We start from the raw sequence: 16948 nt of genomic DNA on the forward strand, positions 1-16948 counted from the left end.
GGTCTTCAGCAACCCATTCTTGTCATAAAAGGCGACTATGCTTGTCGTAAAAGGCGACTAATGGGATCGGGTGGTCAGGCTCGCTGACTTGGTTGACACATGTCATCAGTTCCCAATTGCGCAGATCGATGCTCATGCTGTTGATCACTGGATTGTCTGGTCCAGACTCGATTAGTTACAGACCGCCGCCATATAGCTGTAATATTGCTGAGTGTGGCGTAAAACTAAACTCACTCACTCACTCACTCCTTCCTTACCATCATTGAAGGATGCTTTGGGAATATTGTTCTTTTTATGTTCAATCACTTTTATTGGAGACTATTTGCGAAGAAAAATTCAATTCATGCCATCCCATCAACACATGTACAGCATGTCAAAAGGGCAACTTACCAGGCAGGTATTGTGTGTGTGTGTGTGTGTGTGGGGGGGTCAGTCATTCTTCCACAGCCTGAACTCCCATCTCCAAGTGAGTGAGTGAGTGAGTTATTATTTAACGTCACATCGTCCCATCTCCAAGTGAGTGATACAGAAGGAAAGTGGACAGTATGTTCCCTACTGGACGACACTACACCAGAATCTTGTCAGGAGTTGGCATCGTGTCAGTACAAAGGGATGTAACAACCGATGCAAGTGCAAACAGTCCTCACTTACATGCACTGGTGCAAGGGCCAGTGTTCATAACATTGACTCAGCTATGTTTTGAAGATGTTTAACCAGCATTTTGGGTCAGTATTTTTTTTAAAAAGTCGTCCCATTATTGTACTGATGGCAGGCCCAAAGCTATAACGGGAGCTAGAAAAGGCAAAATATTATTTATCTACTGCGCATGCGCAAATTAAATTATTTTGAGTGCCTCCATATCCTAAAATGTTCAATATGCATCAGTCTATAAATGTGCAAAGTTTCATGCTTTTATCATTAAATGCACATTTTATCTGCTTAGCCGCTCCACTAAACCCCACTACCACGCGGGCGATCTGCTGTCATAAAGGTTTGGTTTGATATCAATAACATCAACAATAAAAACAGTAATCATGATGATACGAATACCGGAAGTGAATGAATGACAGCCGCTGATCTTTTTTCCCGCTAAAGAGTCGAGAAAAACTGTACGTGTTTCCGTGAATTGGGCTGTGTAGTTTACATGTGATCATCTGACAGGTCGTAAACCACTCCTACATACTGTTATAACACGACTGGATTACCCGCACGTCAACACCGACACTGTTAACGTGGCCAGCATGGACAACAAGACGATAGCCGAGGATTTCGATAATGCGGTGGCCTTCTTAAACCAACTTTGTGGGTGAGTGGTTTCGTTGCTTAGGATCTGATCTAGTTGTGATATAATGATATTTATTCATGGATGGGTACAGAATGTGATGATGTCACGCTCGTCTTCAGGTAACGCCTTACTTTAGGGTGAAGGGATGGTCTATCGTACCTTGCAGGAGTGTCACCATTGCATATATGCACTATATATAGTTCCTTCAGACTGGGGTAACCCCATACATTATTACAGGCGGCAATACAACAGTACGGGCACACTTGAGTTGTGGCGGGAATAACTAGAACGAAGATAATACGTTTTACACCTTAGTCACTGGTAGATTTTGAGACCGCCTCTTACAATAAACGACTTTGTTTGGGCATGTGTTAGTCGTAAAGGAAGTACGTTGTTAGTGTTTTGAAAACAATCGTGAAGGAAATTCAGGCACGTACTTTTGACTCTGCAATATTTCACTTTGTTATGAGTTACGTGTCACTAATGGGGTGAGCTGGTTTGACTAAATAAATATACTGTATACCTCGAAACGGAAAAAAAGTATTTTAAGTGATGTATATAAATATTTTTGTATGGCACAATTTGAATTACGATCCTGTGATCGCCAGTGGACTTGGAATGGTAACTGAAAATGTGAGCAAGGATGTCACAGGTAGATAACGTCACATACAAAGCTATGACGTGATGATGTACAGGTCGGTCCTGGTAACACAAACGATTTTTGTTTCCTCTTTTAGTTGTTTGACTTGGCAATATTGCAGCTTTATTACCTACGAGGGAGAAAATATCGGGGTTCATATTTTTCATACCATGCCCTAGGGCAAAATATCACTTTGTCATGGTGACGTGACGTTATGAACAATGCTGTGACGTCACGTTTCTTCTGTGACGTTGCGTTCTACATAAGACGATGGCGGGTAGCCAGCCCATGTTTGAAAGTAGATTTGGGTCTATTTTCCTCAATTTGACGACTTCGGTAATAAACAGAATATTATATGAGTGCCTATATCATACTATATTTACGACACTCGTGCCTAAATATCAGTAAATTCCTCGCTCTCGCTCGAGAAATACCGATATTTAGCCACTCGTGTCATAAACATAGTATGACATGGGCACTCATATAATATACTCTATATATGCTGGGGTGCAAAGAGTGGAAACTGTTGGTCGAATTCTTTACAAATACATTTTAATCATATATGCATTTGACGATGGCTTTCCTTTCTGCCAAGGGATGTCTGAAATATGGGGTAGTCTCAGTTTCAGACACTGATTATTTAGTAAGGACACGTTCCAAAAAGTCTCTCCAAGCATAACAAAAAATATTGATTAGTTCTCCCTCATGTATACGAACTGTCATTCTGACAGGCATTGAGATAATCTGAAAACATTGATTCTCTTGTTGGGAATTGGTGTAAATCTCATATTTGATGATTGGTTCATTACAACCGATCAATCATCGAAAATAATTGGTTAGCGTCATTTATCAAATTTTCCTGTTTATGTTTGTTAATGCCCAAAAATAAAGAAAAAACATGTAGTTCTCTCGGTTTTTTTCACAAATTGCACAAAATGCATTTGCAAATTTCACATCTTTAAAGGATGACTAGTGTGTTAGGAACATACATTTCCTGGAGTTGTTAAGATAAATTTAATCATGACTTGGAACGAGCTTGTAGTGCTTATGCAATGTAGAGACAAAATCAACCTTTTGAAAAATATTGTTATTGCAAACAAGTGTTCCAAAATTGTTTGTGTTCGATTATGAGAAAACATTATCGATTGCTTGGTCGTTTTGTCATTGCGACCAATCTTCGATTATTTCAATTAATCGGACCACCACTAGTACAACAAACACACACAAAATAAGCGACAATGTCGGATAAGTTGTTTTTGTATATTTTCGTAATACTGGTACGGAACTCCTTGCTGAAGTTTACATAACCAACACTTACGCGTGGGTCCACTTACAGAGGTTAAAGAGCCCCTTGGCGACCGAGTCCTAGGGTTGTTAGGCATGGGGACTTACATGTGATAGTACACCGACGACGTGGGGGGCTCACAATATCAATCACTGGATTGTCTGGGCCAGACTCTGGTATTTACAGGCCGCCGTCATATAACTGGAATATTTCTGAAACAACAAACAAACGTATTAACCGAAACACAGATCCTCATATCGCTCGCTGTTTAAGATATGGAGGTCTAAGTTTTGGGAGATAACCGCTGCTGTCGGATGTAAGCTTCACATTACTTCAGTGTCGGGTTTACGACATCACATGCAGAAGCGTATACTGTGTTGGCGCATCACGTAGCACCTTGTGTTTTATATTACGGAAGAGTTGCAATAGTTGGCTCATCTGGTGTTGAAACCAAGTCAGGTTTATACACTCATTAAAATCAAATCTCAATTTTTGTCTAACAAATTTGAAGAAACACGATTCATTTAATACTTGGAGGAACCCCTCAAAAACACGCAGTCCCCATATAGGTGGGCATTTTTAGTCACGATAAAGTTACAAACGATCGGTACACTAAGTCGTGAGTGCTGTATGTATTGTATGTAAGTATTGTATGCTCTTATCTAGGTTCACGGTTAAAAGGAAAGAAATGAAGAAAGGAAACGACTACTTTTTGAAAGTATGTGATATCCTATAAATGGTTTCTCTAGAGAGCAGGCACAATTCATGTATAACAGCTTCCTAAATGTCGGTTATCGACAGTTATCACCTTGTCGCCTAGTCTGTCTCAGAGTTTCTACTTATCGCCCAATGTGTAATGTTTTAAGGTATGCCGTGACATAGCGGTTCTTCCAGAAGCGTTCATAAAATCTTCGACGTCATCATGGCCCAATGGCCACTGGTTGTTGCTAAAGTGCGACCAACCAGTTGTTTGATATATTTAGTTAAGAGGTATGTCCCAGTGTACACCAACAGATTGACTAAGGCTTAGTCTCTGAATATATATAATTTTGATAGTAACAAACAAGCCCATTTATATTGAAAAGGAGCCCTAGGGAGACCAGAGATTCAGAACCTGAACCTGAGGAAATCTAGACTTGCTTTATTTAAGGCTTTAGCAGCGCAGAGAGGGCTTGGCAGTAGGGAAATTAATGTGGTTCAGGGACTGTGAGACAGACTAACCAACAGACGGAAGTGTTTAGGTGTCTCACTATTAAATGTTACATACAATGTATAAAACATTTATCATCTTTACACAGTTCAGAAAGGTTGCTTATCAACGTACGAGACACTTTATTCGGTATATATATTATACATATTTTAATCTATTTACATGTATATACAACATTGCCTCTGTTTGGTGAAAGAATGGAGTAGGGATCTCCTAAATGAAAGGTCAGGTCCTTGGATGATAAAATCAGGGGAAAATTGTGACATTATTTTACAGGTTAAAACATAATAGGTGTTTTTTCAAAACATATATTCATAAGAGCTTCCCCTTAATCCACCGTATAATGGGCATGACAGTAAGTCTTGCGCTTCATCCTCTAGATCACCTTTACATTTACACAGAACCCAGGTGCGCCGGTACATTGTTATATCTGCCTGTTTCTATGCCAAGATGTGCCACGCAACATCTATATTTACCAAACACTCCCATAGTATCTGGGTATCTGGCAATTGACATAAATTCTACCTTGAAAAACGTGTAATTGCACGTGTTGTGTTTGTCGTTGCAATTTTTCCTCGCCGTTGTAATCACGTGTGAACATCGCTTGATTGGGTTTCCTACCACTGCTCATTATGGAATCCTAGAACGGACATTGTTACGTTGTCGAGCATTTATAGGTTTTTTAACACATCTTAAATGGGGCGACAATGCTACAACGCGACATATTCTGACCTTGAAAATTGTCGCTAGTCGCATTGTCGCCCTTCGGATGAATAAAAGAAATCAAAGTGCGACATTGCGAATTTAATTTACAATAACATATTTCCCCAAAACTACTTAGTTAACACTGGCATGTTTAAGACACGACTAGTTTCAGTTCATTCAATGTTTTACATCTGACACCATGTTTAAATTTGGCGTAACTACAGGTTGCTTAAGATGGTCGGTGGACATGGGAGGTCACAATCATCTGTGTAAAGCGAAAAAGTAGCAAAGAGACACTGTAACAATACCTACCCTTACCCATGGGAAGGACTGAGAGCGTAAGGATGAATTCCGGTTTGAAAGAACCATTCATCGCATTGCAGTCTATCGAGCCGACTTGAGGATGTCAGACTCGTTGTCTTAGATGTTGCATCACATATCAATCACTGGTTTGTATGGTCCACCTACGATTAACCACAGGCTGTTTCTAAGAATCGGTCTTCAACAACTGGTACTTGTCGTGAGAGGCTACTAAGGGGATCGGGTGGTCAGGCTCGCTGACTTGGTTGATACATGCCATTGTATCCAAATTGCTTAGATCGATGCTCATGCTGTCAATCTCTGTATTGTCTGGTCCATACCCGACTAATTACAGACCGCCGTTATAGTTATATTGCTGAATAATATTGCTGAATGTGGCGTGGAATAAACTTCACTCAATCAGAATGACGCGTGATCGGTATCTCGTCAAACATCTGTAAAATCCCAGTCAACGCCGTGGTTAGACCATTTAATTAGCTGCAGATTTGTCGCAAGTGTTTTTAAAACAGGTTGTAAATACAGTAACCAGAGCATAACGTATGATAATGTCGTCTTAGATTATTGAAATGTCTGTTTCAGAATATCTACGGTTCATTTCCGAAACAAGTTTCATCCTTCAGTGATATAAACAAATATCTCTTTTGAAATTCAGATTAGAAAATGTTTGAAGCGTACGTAAAAGGTGTGGAGATCCCTTGGTGATTCTGTGTCACGTCTTTCGGCGAGGTTCTGAATTTATATCAACACGTTGTTGAGTCGTCCATCCGGGGCACAATGTACACTTAAGTACTGTCGGAAATAGAAAAAAAACTGTTTTTCACATTTATATCTACAATTTAGGTAGTTAATATGTGAAAGTGTGAAATATCTGTTAAACTAAGTTCGGCCTAACTACAGTCTCAGTGGTAGGGAGATAGGAAACGTAAAAGAAGGATTTTACTGAGGAGAGATTAGGGCAGATATGAGCAATGCGGGTTTTTTTCTAAGTCCAATGCGACTTATTCAGAACAGACCATGGCTTTATGCAAATTAGTGTGCGATGACATAGTATTACAAAGAACACTTTTTAAATGATCATTTTGAAATTAGACTTAGCTTCATTATAAACGATAGCAGACGTAAAAAAATAATAACTTTAATACTGAAACTATTAAGGATGTAGCTACCATGGCGTCTCACCATCACTATAAAAAGAAACAGGTAGGAGGGGTCGTCTCAAAAGCAAAACCAGGACGGGTGTCACAGACGGTGGTTGGGGTCGGGCTGGGGAACTGAGATATTGGCTAAGATAAGATTATCAATAGAGACACATGAATACATATTCAATACACATGAAAAAACATAAAATATCTTTGAGATGACCCCTTGTGCCTGTGGGCAGCACGTGCATTTCATGCCATGTGAGTGGACGGTCCGTCGATGGGCGACCTAATTGCCATCTATGGTCTGATCTATTGTTTTCAGCAGCTATTCGTATTTTTTTCTAAGTTTTGCCCGATTTTACGAGTAAACATGCTTTTCTGGATATCCTTTTACGCATCCCCCTAAACGCCCAGTAAGGCCGATGTGGGTTATTTCGACACATGCTATTTGCAATTGTGTAAATTTTAGTGATACAGAGTAACAGCCTAAAAACAGGGTTTTTTTATTTCCGACAGTACTTTAGTAATCTGCAACCGACAGGGAATCCAACAAGTCTTAATGCAAACCTATTATTTGTATGACAAAAACGTAAAGCAGGTAGGTACAATAACGGCTGTTTTGGGAGGTTCAGTCCTATACAACATACTATCAATATCCTTTTTCAGTTCTGAGGAGGCCTAAGACCTAGAGTATATACATTTCATATGTACAAAAAAAATCTTATCAACGTGGCTGCAATATCACGGTGGGGGATACCAGAAATGGGTTTCACATATTGTATCCCTGTGGAGAATCGAACCCCGGCCCCCGGCGTGACGAGCGAACGCTTTAAACACAAGGCTAAGAGCTGACTCAAAAGGAGTATTGTATGGAGACACAAATCTATAATCAATATTTCACTATATATGTGATCTACACAGCATATATATCGTGCCCAATAAAATATCGTATTTAATTTTATAAACGTGAAAATATATTTCTATAGCTGTGCCAACATTCCACGAATGCCACGCCTTCCCCCAACGGACATTCAATAACACTGTTTCTGTTTGAATTGCCTGTGTAATATCAAGCCAATAGCATGTGACGAATATGAACCATATATCACCTACATTGTCGACACAAGCTGCCGTACATTCGGCGGTTGGCTGATGGAGCCTGGTCAAAGCTCAAACCTGTCACGAATGTACCATATAAATTATTGAGAAAAGCAAAGCTGTCTAAACATTGTATTACAGCCAGTTTAGGTCTTATCAATTTCCTATATACTTCATACTTTCTTTTTCACTTCAAACACCAGCTGTCGCCAGCTGATGTGTCACGTGACCATATACATTTCATAGATGCACAGTCAATCTATAATGCGATATACAACATATCATTTGACTGTGGAGTACCGTATACGGGTTTAGCTCGGCCGGACACCCGTCATCATGTTGTACGCTTGTTTAATGGGGTGAGTATGAGTGTTAATTATACTGTATCAATGAAAACGAACATCTGAAAGAGCGTTGTTAGCCACAGTGACACATATGGGTCATTTGCGTATGTTGAATTCAATATTGGTCTGATTAATCACCGACAGAGCGTATTAATGATCACGTTTGGTTGCATGATGTGGTTACAGCAAAAGGCGACTAACGGTATCGGGTGGTGAGGGTCGCTGACTTGGTTGACACATGTCATCGTATCCCAGTTACGTAGTACGATGCTCATGCTGTTGATCACTGGATTGTCTGGTCCAGACTCGATTATTTACAGACCGCTTTCATATAGCTCGAATATTGAGTGCGGCGTTAAACAACAACCAAACCAACCAAGCATGATGTGGTCGTCTTAAAGGGGACCTCCTCCGTGTATTGATGCCATGGTGACTCGGATATCCATTGCCACCGTGTGCGGTTGAGTGAGGTGGGAATGAAATACGCCTCTTCGGCAATATACCGGCATACATTGGAACTGCGCAGTTGATATACATAGTGAATGGTAGTTGGGTGTGCATTCGGGTAAAGAGACAGAATACATCTATGTTTGAAGGGGTTAAAAACAGCAATGGTTATTCGACTGTGCGGTATTTGACAGAGTGTCACAGTTGTGAAATGTTCAGCCTAGTAACGCATTGTCGTAAGGCATATCCAATTTTCAAGTGGATATTTTGTTTTTCTCTGCAGTTCAGTAAATCTGAAACAACTGGCCTTGGCTGAAATGTGCATGGGTTGTTGACGTTCGTTGCTGTAGTTGTTGCTGTTGTTTAACTCCGCACTCAGTAATATTCCATCTATATGGCGGTGGTCTGTAAATAATCGAATCGGGACCAGAAAATCCAATGATCAACAGCATGAGCATCGATCTACGCAATTGGGATATGGTGACATTTGTTGACCACGTCAGCGAGCCTGACCACCAGATCCCATTAGTCGCCTATTACGGCAAGCATTGGTTACTGAAGACCAGTTTTAACCTGAATCGACTTTGCATGGGCGGTCCTATTCGACTTTTCGAGCTTTTCTACGAACACCATGCATGGGCTGGCCATAGTTGCAGAAGTACTTTCTTATATGCATGGACTGTTTAAGTAATAAACCAGAGTAATAAACTATGCATCGATATTTAGAAACGCACCAATTATTTTATTATCAACAGGAAGGGCAGACCTCAAAGCTTCTGTCGAGGGAAATTGTCGCACACGCCTCGCGGACATGTGACAGCTTTTGCTGTCTGCCATTTCACGGCTCATATGTATGTACTTACGTGTGCATGGTTCGTGAATCAATCAGATTTTATAGTCGGATTGCTCAATTTTCATCCTGAATTATTCAGTGTAGTATTTCTATTCTGCTCCGATAAGTATTTATCATAATAGACTTAAAGCACATGTGATAAATATATAATAATAGACGTTAAGCACATGTGATAATATATAATAACAGACTTAAAGCACATGTGATAAATATATAATAATAGACTTAAAGCACATGTGATAAATATAATAATAATAGATTTAAAGCACATGTGATAGATAAATAATAGACTTAGAGCACATGTGATAAATATATAGTAATAGACTTAAAGCACATGTGATAAATATATAATAATAGACTTAAAGCACATGTGATAAATATATAATAATAGACGTTAAAGCACATGTGATAAATATATAATAATAATAGACTTAAAGCACATGTGATAGATATATAATAATAGACTTAAAGCACATGTGATAAATATATAATAATAGACTTAAAGCACATGTGATAATATATAATAATAATACTAGTAGATTTAAAGCACATATGATAAATAAATAATAGACTTAGAGCACATGTGATAAATATATAGTAATATACTTAACGCACATGTGATAAATATATAATAATAGACTTAAAGCACATGTGATAGATATATAATAATAGACTTAAAGCACATATGACAGATATTTATCGCAAGCAAATGGAAATACATGTATAACATACTCGGTAGTCGAGAATGTTTATCTTATTACTGTTAATTCGAGAATGTTAATTATATTGCGTCCAGATAATTTCATCATCATAGCTCGGACGTAAATATACTGAGAGAAAAAATAAAGAAACATAGGAAAATTCAAGCGTTCCTTTGATATTTTCGAGTTTTCATCACCAGCTTTGAATAGCGTTGTGGGAAGAAATCTGAGAATAAATAAAGGAACACTGCCATCAAGTGGTGTTCCCTTATTTGTTTCCTTCAGTATATATCTGAAAGTGTCAAAACAACAACACAGGTAATATCGTTGACGGAGAGCGAAGGCTCAGAACAGTGCGGAAATAAGATTCCGCTGAACTAAGGTTTTACTGAGCGTTCTAATTAAACACATATCTAATTCATTATAATATATAGAATAAAATTTCCATTTGTAGGTAGGCATTAATTACAATTAACGCAAACGATACCGTTATATCAGTTTGTTTTTATTGCAGCTTCTCCCCAAACAATAGGCAATCTGAAATACATGCCTGCAACGCTTAGAAGTGCGGTTATCTCCCCCTGACCACAAATCTACATCTATAACATATTGATTAAAGTGAACTCAAACAATACAGATAAGATTATATCCTTTGTCGTAATTGCTCTTCCTAAATTCCTTATACTTGTAATCCTTTCGTGAAAGATTAGTGGTGTGGTGTCTTGTCAAGTGAATTAGAGGTGCGTGTACTGTCAGTTTAATCAAACTGTGTTTTGTATTGTTTGGTTTAGAATAAAATCTCAAAACTTTAAGGTCCATATTATAGTTTCATTGTAAGAATATGAGCGTGAGACGCGGTTAAATTTATGTAGTAAATTACAATTCGGGCCTGTAGAGTCACGTGACACAACATGGACACACTTGACTGAAAGTGCTTAATTGTCGTTCGGCGCTTTTGAGTAAATGTTCTGAGTTGGAAGAATGTTTTGTCTATATTAAATATTCCAACAACGATAGGTAACGGTGCTAAAACCTGTACAGTTCCGTAATGAGCATGCGATTATCTCCCTTAGAATATAATCTGATTTAAAAATATGTGTTCTTTTGTGTTTTAGTGAATGTAATTAACAGACAACAGCACTGTACCCGTATATACCCGCATGTAGGTACAGTGAAAGACAGTCCCTGATTCTTCACCCAACCTCCCTACAGGGGAACCCTGTTTATCCGGACGATGCAATTCCCACCAAACGGATTAACGAATAGTCAAATAATATTTTCCAAATTTACGTCGTTTCTTCCAAGATGCGGGGAGTACCGGAATAATAGGGTTTGGAATAAAGAGGTTTCACTGTGAATAAAATGCCATAAAAACGAGTTTCACAAAAGTCGTAACCAAAACAATAGTCATATTAAGATAAAGAATTTCTCAAGTGAAAGTAAGCTTTCTTCGAAGAGTCAATATGAAACGACTGAAGTGGTCGATAGAACACTTTCCTTCCTGTTATATTGTGTAGTTACTACACGTCTGTGACAACTATGTGAACATTACCTACTGAATGGCATCATACACAGGCACTTAAACCTCTTGACATAGGTAAGCATGATACACAAACACGATCGATGTATTGACTGGGGACAGTATGAAGTGAGCAAGTCATCGTGTATACCACACGGGGGGACGCAGTGCACGGAAATTGACCAGTTTTGTCTTGCTTTCTCGGGAATATTGATATGTGTGAGTAAAGAGAATAAGATTGGATGGAGTGTCATAACGATTTGAGTATTACTTCTCCCTCGGTGGGTTGTACCATGATGAACCTGTCATCTGGATAGGCCGATCTGTGGATGGTCTATACTGTTGCACGTTAAAGGTAAACAGGTGCCCTCAAAGCGAATGGTACATCGTCTCAAAGCCGCTGAAGCGTATTTGTCGAAAATTATTATAAAAGCCCTCCATGTTCCATACTTAAGGAAGATAACTTCAAAGCATCTGAGCGTGTGGTATACATGCGTACAGAAGAACCTGTGTTGCCGTACATATTTTTTTTAAAATTCAAATGTATCAGTATTTTTAGTAGATACGCATTCCTATTATAATTTTTATGTCTGACTATTTTTAGTTCACTTGCATAAATAAAATCGACAGAGATGAAACGAATATACATACAATTTTAAGTCATGCGGTTTATTAGTGTGTGCGCACGCACACACGCACACACGCACGCACGCATATATATATATAACCAACCGCATTACTGGCATAAGGCCATCTGATCCAGAATCGCCATAAAGGCAAGTCGACTTCCCGGTGGTCAAAACAATGAAAAGAGAGTCGTGACTACAAGTTGCCCAAATATTGGAGTGCATGCACGTTAACAAATGTCGACTTCAGATTTATCATAACTTGATCCTAATATCGAGTGTTTACAAACTGCCAGCCACGTGATTGCAATAAGTCTTACTGGGAGAGACCACTTGGTGAAGTGGATAGAGCGTATGCATGAAGAGCTGAATGCGGTTCGATCCCCGGATGACTGAATGAAAGATGGTTGTTCTTTTTCCTTCCTGGCATTTGGGGTATGTGCTGTACCGCACCATCGTATCTCAGTTGGCGTGTTCAATACAACTGTCATTAAAATTTAGTCCAGATTAGCACTCACACACGCGCGCACGCACATGCACATTCACGTGAATGCACGTCACTATAAAAATGCTTTCATCTTTAACGCCACATTAAATCCCGCTTCACCTCACCAAAGCTAACGAGCCATATTATAACATTGTACGCAGTCATAAGCTGCACGATAAAGAGTTATTTCTGGTCACGTGTCACGAGCTTACACCATGACTATAAATTCTTTCAGGGACACAATATATTTCCTGTCCCACCTTGTCTGTTATAAAATGGTATGTGACTAAAAGTTATTTGTGTCGAACGAAAAACCATTAAGAAAATGGAAATATAACGATTGGAAAATTGATATGACTATGTCGAGTGGATTTCTGTTTGAAAACCGGGTCTTATTCTGGTTTACGTGCGTTTAAGGAGAATGCAATGAACGCATCACAATACAGTCAATAAGTAGGCACACAACCAGGTTTACACGTGTGCTCGCGCAACACCTGCACGTGGTGAATGATGCACATGGCCTCCCTGATTAGTCAGCGTGTCCGTAGTCCTGCGCATAGCTATGAATTCAATCTGTTGTTGTTGTTTAGATCCATAAACTGATTGGCCAATACTTAACACGCATTATTTCTTTGTTGTTTGGATATAAAGGGTTTCAAAATGAGCCAATGGAATATTGTTCTTTGATCTTATTTCATTTTGCAGTACGCATGGTTCTTGTCGAGTTCACGTACATAATATAATTATTATATGTGTATTATGTTTTCACTGAAAGGCATCGTTATGTGTAGCAAACTTGTAAGCGTGTCTTTAGATATATAGCCTATACATCTGGACGAAAGATGTATTATATATTTATATCTTTGAATTATACCTATATAGCATATATATCATTTTACCTTACTTTATAAAGTATTTAGTATTTTGTAAAACATTCTTTCATGACCCTATTGGGTGGAATTTGTACTTTTACATTTTAATATTCAAAATGATGCATTTTAAACCTTGTTGTACAAATGGTGATACTTAAATAAACTGTATTGTATTTTGTAATTAATGTAATTAATCATGCCAAAAAAAGACAAGCATGGGTTCGAATCCCATATACGATCTGTTTATCATTCTATTTAGGTAGACCATGCATACCCATACGTGTGGGTTTTTCATATAAGTGTTTACAAACTTTGAAACAACCCGGATTCTGTTGAAGCGATGTTAAAACCAACTCGCAGATGTATATCCTTAGACACGAATAGAGGAATTTTACGAAGTTCAATATTTTCCAAAATATTAAATGAATGAACAAAACCAGTTGAAGTATGCATTTTATTGACTGCCGTCAGTGAGGCACAATCTGGACTGGGTCCATCTGTTCGCGCGTCTGCATTATGAAGGCCCGAAGGTCCAATTAAGCAAATCATATGACGCAATTCGATTGTTCGGTGACAATGTAACACAGGTATACAATTGGGGACATCGTGTACCATATCGATCAAGATATTGGAAAAGTAATACGGTTTGGGATATAGAGAAGGGTCATTTGAAATATGATCGATTTAGTTTGTGAGGACAATGCTGGTGCCAGGCGCGTTATAGCGAGGAGCACGTGCCTTTGTTCCCGAGTCCCAGTGACAGTCGCATAGTCATGTGTCACAACTGATTCGGGGTTTCGCTGGATGCTATTAAACATTCTCGTTCAATATTTCAATTGTTATTTTAGATACACGTGCTTAAAAACACGGACACACCAAATCATGTAGCATTTTTATTCCAGTGAATTTGTGAAATAAGGTTGCCTGTATTTCCAAACGAATCTGGCATTTCTCTGCTGAGGCAAAAGGACGGCTGTTTGACACTATAGATAATGGATTGTGGTTTGATTAGGCGAAAGTCACCACCTGCTGCTAATTAAAATGTGAAAAGGAAAATGCATTAACGAAATGGTGATTAGGACCTGTAAAATCAAAATTAACATATTTCTATATTGAAAGATAGTCTGCGGAAATACAGAAAAATAAACGAATAAAAAAACATACGGTAATTATAACTGGTTTCTTTTTCTTCATACAGAATTTGTATATGTTATAATCGTTTAAGAACAGTGGTATTGAATTTTAATTAATTCAGCACAGGTTGCATTGAGTATTTCCAGGACCTATGGTCAGTTCGTTGTATTGTCCGAGTGGAACACGGGTAGATTACAGGGGTGGCTACGGGGATTGTTGTGTACACTGACGTAAGTGTGCATCACACACGCACGACCCAACCCACACGCATCAGTCAGCCATGTGTAGAAGTGGTCACGTGACCGTGACTGGGTCCTACACTACATGTGTCTATAGTGGGGAGTACCATTCTACATATTGTAGCATGCGAGAGATAATTAGCAGTGGAAATACGCAAAGGTGAGATATTGGACTTTCCTACAAACCACATGTTAGAGAGGTACTGTCGTGTTTATATATCTTACTACAGCCCTGTGTATCATAATGATCAACATGGTCATAAATACGACTATTAAATATTTAGGGGCTTGTGTGACATATCATTAAAACAAATGATTATGAGATCCTTTGTAGAGAATTTCACGGAAGTGTGAAAACTAAACAGGTTGAAAATCATTACCGTACGTTTTAATTCCCAAATAAATAACTATGGCAAATTTACCTATACATTTGTAAATAAATATAATATATTTGTGTTAGTAACTTAGAACAGAGACCATTTGCTTAGAACACGTGGGCAAAATTCAAACAGTAAACACTCATGTGTGGAATCAACATTCCTCCCCGTCAGAAACATCCCACGGTTTCAAAATATTTCCAGTGTAACAATCTGTCACGTTCGTAGCAATAGGCATCACAATGATTAGGGTGTGATTTCTAACAATAGCTCCTACACACTCATCACTAAGGCTCGCGACCCGCTCGAGGCGAGTGTGTATTTCTTTTCCGGGTATGTTATTCGGTGTAATAAACACCGTGGCTCGTATACATGCAAATATCTCACAGCTCATGCGTAACATTGAACCACCCCCACCATGCCGCAGTGAAATGACTGGTTGATACACTGTTGATTATGCACGCAGCGAGGTCAATTTGCAAATTATGCAAGGTCAAAGGTAAACATCCGGGGTTTGCCAGGTCTGTTTTTGACCTCCATTGACTGAAGATCTGCTAATCATGTCTGGCCAATATAAGTAAAGATATAGGCTTGTTTGAGCGTTCGTAGAGTCGTCTGCTAGTGGATAATAGAGTTTACACCGCCTCAGAAAGGATTTTATACTGCATTTGAGAGGTGAGTGGGAAATCAGTATTTATAACATGGCTCCACAGACGAGCAAGTGCGCGTGAGATGAAGACGAGCGCATCTCGCCGATACTCAACATCTGCAGCAGCTCGGTGCCATGTCGTCTTGGATTCCAAAAATTGGTTCCCAGGCGGAAGAAAATGGTTTTATGGGAATGGGCATGGCTGCAACTTATTATGTTTGAATGTATACAATCATATCTTTGTTTTGGTGGCGGATTTTGCTTTGTTTACAGACCATTTGGAACCAGTGTGAACAATGGTTGGAACAGTTAGCTCTCGTGCTCATCATGCCGGTGGACACATGATGACTAAACCATCCACACGTCATCTTGCTTTCGTTTCACAATTCTGCGTTTATTTCAGCTGAAATCCACTTATTTGCCATTCAGAAACATTTCTTATCATCAACGCGGGGCGTATAAATCGCATGTTATGCCAGAGATGAGGCGTCAATGGAATCAGTGGCAATGATTCACGCGTTTCATAATGGCTATGTCGTAATGCCTGGACCGGCGACCGCGGTCATACTTACTCCATACACAATATCAAAAGACGGCTTTCGGGGACATTATGGAAATCAGACGGAATAATATTTGTGTAATTATCAACACGTGTGATATTTAAATCGGATATCTGTGAATATTAAAAATGTAAACAATGAATGTAAACATTGCGATGGATGAATTGATCAGCATTAAAATAGATCAAAATCTGTATCATAGCAGGTCCATAGTTAATCAAATGTTGGTAATTTTTTTAGAATATTTTTTTAGTTTGGAATTTTGAAAGAATTTTTTGAAAAAAAAATGAACAAGTGGTATTTTAAGGATTATGGTAGTACCGCAATCGTGTGGGAATATAAGGTATGCCTATCACTTAGTAAAACAATGTTATCCAATCTATAACATAAGTATCAGCACAAGGGGAGATAATTCAGGGTCCAGTGTTTACATCTGTCACACTGAAGCACTTGA

The 16948-nt window shown here is 38.8% G+C and overlaps 1 protein-coding gene across 4 annotated transcripts in view; it reads left to right on the forward strand.

The window, feature by feature from the left end:
* Window positions 1–1158: 1158 nt before the first annotated feature.
* LOC124287962 (ras-associated and pleckstrin homology domains-containing protein 1-like) overlaps window positions 1159–16948 on the forward strand; it is a 201174-nt gene continuing 185384 nt past the window's right edge. For 2 of the 4 annotated variants that reach the window (XM_046724459.1, XM_046724464.1), the window contains exon 1: window positions 15835–15960. The gene's annotated coding sequence lies outside the window, so the exon portion shown is untranslated. Of the gene's footprint in view, window positions 1307–7957; window positions 8046–15834; window positions 15961–16948 lie in introns of those variants that run through there. The other 2 variants (XM_046724461.1, XM_046724460.1) reach the window with 2 other exon arrangements.

The sequence above is a fragment of the Haliotis rubra genome, unplaced genomic scaffold (genome assembly GCF_003918875.1).
Source record: "Haliotis rubra isolate DU_JTF1 unplaced genomic scaffold, ASM391887v1 Scf41, whole genome shotgun sequence".
Taxonomy (NCBI): Eukaryota; Metazoa; Mollusca; class Gastropoda; order Lepetellida; family Haliotidae; genus Haliotis; species Haliotis rubra.